Source organism: Carica papaya, chromosome 4 (genome assembly GCF_054855325.1).
Source record: "Carica papaya isolate Zhongbai chromosome 4, ASM5485532v1, whole genome shotgun sequence".
In the NCBI taxonomy this organism is placed as follows: Eukaryota; Viridiplantae; Streptophyta; class Magnoliopsida; order Brassicales; family Caricaceae; genus Carica; species Carica papaya.
In genome coordinates, this window is record NC_142312.1 from 22606241 (window position 1) to 22612240 (window position 6000).

Sequence of the window (6000 nt, forward strand, 5' to 3'; positions counted from 1 at the left end):
TGGGATATTTGTTCTTGATTGTGACCTTGTTCAATCCTCTGTAATCAATAAAGTCTCAACGTTCCATCTCCCTTCTTGGCAAAAGTGACTCCGGTACCCCAAGGAGACACACTGTGTCTAATAAAACCACTGTCTTGTAATTCAGTGATATGTTTCCTCAGCTCTTCCATCCCAACGCGGCTCATGCGGTAAGGAGCAACTAAAATGGGCTGGGTGCCTGGTTGCAGGTCTATAGTGAACTCAACTTTCCTGTCCACTGGCAGTCCGGGTAGTTCGTCCGAAAACACATCTGGAAAGTCTCGGACTACCGAAATCTCTTGGATACAAATTTCCTTCTTGGGCTTGCCTAGTTAGAAAAAATAACAAGGTTAAAGTACTTGAAAATTAAGGAAACTTGTCATCAAGGAATAAGTACCAAATGATTTTATTAATTTGTAAATGGCTCCTCATTAGGAGGATTAAATACAACCTTCTTGTTAAAGCAATCTATGGTGGCGTGATACGCCGCTAGCCAATCCATCCCTAAAATTATATCAAAATCCCCTGTGTATAACCCTATTAGGTCTACACTCAGTTTCCTATTTGCTATTTCCACACCACAAGCCCTGTAGACAACTTCCCCTAATAGTGTTTCACCCCCAGTAGTAGATACAAATAACATTGAATCAAGTTTATCAGGTGATACATTAAGTTTAGATGCAAAAACATGTGAAACAAATGAATACGATGCACCAGTGTCAAATAAAACATGAGCAATACGGTTACAGATAGTATACATACCTTGTACCACGTCCGGGTCGGCATCGGCATCCTGCTGTGTGAGGTTATAAACTCTGCCCTGAATAGGAGGTCTTTCTTGGTACTGGTTCCTCGGGCACTCTCTCGCATAGTGCTGGACACTACCCCATATGCGACAGGTGTTGTTGAGGCGATAGCATGGTCGGTCCCTGTGATCCCTGCTGCAGTGCTGACAGATCTTACCACGTGCTGCCTCTGGAGCCTGAGGGGGAGTCTGGATCCCCAGTCTGGGTCTCGTATTTTATTGGACAGGCGCAGTAGGTGCTGGTATGCGGGGTGGAGCTGAGGGTCTGTGACTCCCTGCTGACTGAGAAAGGGTGTTGAAACTCCTCTCCACAATCTGCGTCTTTGCTAGAACGGCTGAATATGTCTTGAGCTCTAGTACCAATAAGTGCTACTTGATCTTTGGGCGGAGGCCCCATTGGAACCTCCTACCCTTCCTGCCCTCATCTATCAATGTCTCAGGGGAGTATCAGCCCAGCTCTAGGAACTTACGAGCATATTTCAATACCGTCATGTTTTCTTGGACCAGTTGGACAAACTCTATCTCCTTTAGATGTCGGATGTGCTCGGGGAGGTACTCCGCATGAAAGGCTGCTAAGAACTGCTCCCAAGTGACTGGTGTAGGCAGGGTGGTTTGCTTGAGCTCCCACCAATGACCTGCTTCCCCCACTAGCATGTAGGAAGCAAGGGTAATCCTCTGCTCGGGAACCACTCCTAATGTCTTGAAAGCCTTCTCTTTCTCCGCCAACCAGTATTGGACATCTTCGAAAGAGGACTCCCCTACAAAAGTGGAAGGGTTCAGTCTCCTGTACCTCTCTACGTAGCCCGAGTCAATCAGGGAAGGAGCTGGGTCCCATGGAAGAAGGAATGGGCTGGGCTGAGGATAGACTAGGGGGCCCTGTGGTGGCACCTGCTGATATAATGGGGGCACTGGATTGTACTATAACGACCCCAGAAATTAAAAGGAAACGCATATATAAAATTTTAAGTGCAGAAGTGAAATAAAATAATATGATTAACATCCCTTACACAATAACCAAAACGTATTAAACGTATGAAAGAATAAGCTAACTAAAGTGAATACTAAAAATGAATACTATAAGGAAAACTATAAAATCTTTAGGCATCTACTCGCCGTCTTCCTGCGGAACAGGCTCGGGAATAAAGGTCTCCTGATCTGAAATGGTTAAGTAAGGAATGAGCTACACTACCCCAGTAAAGAATGTCACACTATCTCACTGTCACAGAAGTAAAGATTGGTAAAAAATAAAAGCGACCAATTGAGCATAATTTATAAATAAATTCATTTATCAATAATAAAATCATTTACTGTCCATTTACCTCGGTGAGATTCATGAAAACAACTTATGCAAACAATAACATTATAATATCATGAAATCATACGCACTCTGTAACATAACACATGTCATACTTTTAATATTTCAATCATCAGGCAACAAATTTTCTCTTTTACCAGTCTACCAGTATCCATGGGGATCCATAGGGGTTCCCGCCACACGTGAACCATTCATTTTAACAACTTAATTCCAGGGCTATCCCCATATCCCATCTAATATGGGCGCCGAAATAATAAACCTCAATACCCTGTCCGGTATGAGGGTGAAGCGGGCTGTCCCCATACCCCGTCCAGTATGAGCGCCAAAATATTTAAAGTCTCCATACCACGTCCGGTATGAGAGACAACGTTCCCAGTAGGGTCCCCTATGGACCCGGTCCATCCACCATCTCCCAGGATGTCTAGTGAGGCTGTTAACCTATCCATTTATCAACTCAATCCCATTCCTATTTGTTCTTAGTCTTAATTACCCAATCAACATGAATACGTAAACCAGTAACGAACACCAAACCAGGCAAACATAACATCAGGTTCACAATAATCAAACCATAATAAATTAAACAGTGAATCATGCATATGAAGCCACAGAATAAACAAATCAGATACTACACTGCATTTAGACTGTAAAATAAGTCAAACAAGAAATGACTGAAAAACATATCAGATTTGGGCTCCATTAGCAACCTTAATTAATTATACATATCCACGAATTCATAAAATATCGTTTTATCATTTATTAAACTTTAATACCGTGATAGGAAATAGGGTGAGAGATTCTTACTTGATTCGAAGTCTAAAATCGGTTTTTCACTGTGCCTACGGGCAGTCCCTAGATTCCATGAATTTTTTCTCGGGAACTGAAACACACTTCCGGTACCTGTACATGTCCCCAAAAAAACTCCAAACTTGCATTGGTTCCTGTGATAAAGCCCTCGAAAGAACTCAAAAAACCAAGACTTACCGGCGGCGGAGCTCTCGAGTGCGGCGGCTCTTCCAGCGCGAGTCGCGATTTGGCGTTTTGCTCCGGTCAACCTGTAGAGGAAAGGACGGTGGTCACAGCGGTGTAAAAATTACATCGAATGGGAATCGGAAAGGGCCTCATCGAAGGCAAAAATCGAAAAAACCCGTGGCGGCGCTGCTGGTTTGGGGTTGGGTATGGATGAGATTATTAATCTGGACTGTCCGATCGCGATTAAATTAGAAATGAATCTGGGCTGTCCGTGCGTGATTCAATCTGGGCCATCCGCACGCGTGCAATCTGGGCCGTTCACGCGCGCGTTTGATCTGGGCCGTCCGTGCGCGTGGGAACAGATCTCAGCCGTCCGATCCCGCGCATGCGGATCGCCCATGTGGCCCGTTCTGCGTGGCCCTCCTGCGTCAACGTCTCTGCCACGCGGCGTGTCCTGGTTGGCCGGAGCCGTTGAGGTGGTACAATTTTTTTAAATTTCGTTTTGACCCCTGATTCCTGATTTTCTTTTCAAAAATACATCCAGAATCCGAATTTTCAACCATTTTTCTCAAAATTATTTTCAATTAAACCCCAAAAATAATTTTACCCATTCTTATCATTATTATTATTTTTATTTCCATTAAATTAAATTAAACTAAATTAAAATAATTATATTATTACTTAAATAAATAATTAAAAGAAAAATTAAAATAAAATAAAATTATAATAATTCTAATTCTAATAATAATAAAAATTAAGGTGTTACACAAAGTGTGGCACATAGGTCTGTATGATAGGAACTATCAAACTGCTATTACAATTCTTGGTATGCGATTATCTTGAAACCAACAATTGACAAATTATAACACTTGGAATCCTTTTATAGACGTATTAACACATTAATAGTTTATGGTATTTGATGTTAATGAACTTGAATCTTTTATTCTAGTAACATGATTTCAGATTCATGATCGAATCATTTATTTGATTTTTTTTTTTTTAAAAAATGTGGTCAATTAATGAAAAGTTCTCTCTTCAATTTTATTGTTCAAAGTCTTGGGTGGCCAAATCGGTAATTTGTCAGGCCTTGAGTCCCTATAGATAAATCCTGTCTCCAGCAAATTTAGAGTAATAAGTATTTGGTAACAAAACCATATATAAAAAAGCTCTTATCTCTTTATTTTCCGTAGTAATTCATAGGCTTTGGAGAATTAAAATCCATAGAAATAGGATTTCATTGAAATTTTTCACATAACAAATACCTACCTTTATTTTTATTTTATCTTTTTATCTTATAAAATGATATAAATTATAAAGTATTTATAAATGAATACATATTTTATCTTTTCTTTAATAAATAATTATTTAACAAGTATCGTATGTTACTTCGCAAGTTATTTATTTAGCAAATTTAGTTGAGTATTATCAGTAGTATGGTAGTTTAATAGTTATTTTGTACTTATTTTATTGATAGCCTATGTGTCTTGTACAACTAATATTATGTAATATGTGAGAATACATGTAGATTAAGAGAAAAGTAGTAATTACATTATGAGTAAGGAATATTCTTTAGAAAATAACCACTTTGTCCTTTCAGTAATAAATGTAGAACTGATGTACTCTGACAAATTATATATGAGAAATTTCTATCAAAAAATTAAGTATTTTTTTACTTAGAGATTGTTCAGTTCTCTTTTAATAAGCTAATACTTTTAGTTCAAAATAAGGAAAGGAAAAAGATAACATGTAAAAGCTCAAAACTCATATTAAGGATTCTGAGTATTTAGCATGATTGTAATAATATAGTGAGAATGAAATTATCACTGCGCGGAAGAGTTTAAAATTTTAAAGTTACATTTCATGCACGTTAACTTATAATACCCAAAACGATCTATTAGAATGTCTTAAAATCTAAAATAAGAAAATTACTACAAAATGATAATTAACTTGAATTCAAGTATGGTAGAACAGAAATGAATAATATCCTTGCTATTCTTTCAATCTTCTAGATTCAAGTTTTGATCATCTTGATATGAAATAGTTAATAAAAAATGAGTGAGTTACACTAACTTAATAAGAATATCAAAAACCTTACCACCGACATAGTAACTAAAGAATTGTAGAAAATTATAAAAAAAACTAACTGAGCGAACATGTTTTATGAAATCTGAATACTAATGCATCCCATCCATTTTCACTGAAAACATTATTATTTCTTTTTCTGACTAACAATCTTCTAGACATATACACGAAGATGTAATCAGAATCATAATTAAATCATAGTAAACATGCAATTCAATAAATATATAACCTTAGATTCTTTACCATCTTACTCAAACTAGGGTTACTCACCATCTCCATTTTCATTATATTTTTTTTATTATTTTTACTACCGGTATCGTTGGGGGCCCATAGGGATTTCCGCTACACGTGAATATATAAATATTTCATTTGTAAATCATCGGTCGTCCCTATACCCCGTCCAGTAATGGACACCACAATTAAAGTCCATCTCAATACTCCGTTCAGTATGAGCGTTGTTATGGACCATACCCCGTCTTACAGAATAATGATCGGAGCATATTTACTCAAAAAATATAAATTCGAGTTAAATAAAATAACTTAACTTTATTAATCATAAAAGAGTCGCAGAAACGTTACATCCCTTAAATATAAAACATAAATATATGTACAGAACTCTAAATTTCTTTACTTATATTACTAAATAAAAGTACAAAACGGTAACCTTAATATTAGAGTCTAGCTTAAAAAATTTCTTCTATATTACTACTCACTCTGCAACGGTATCTTCAGTATCTGGAGGGTGATGGGGGGTGAGATAAAATATCTCAATACGTGATATTATGAAATGACACCATAATGCATATAATAT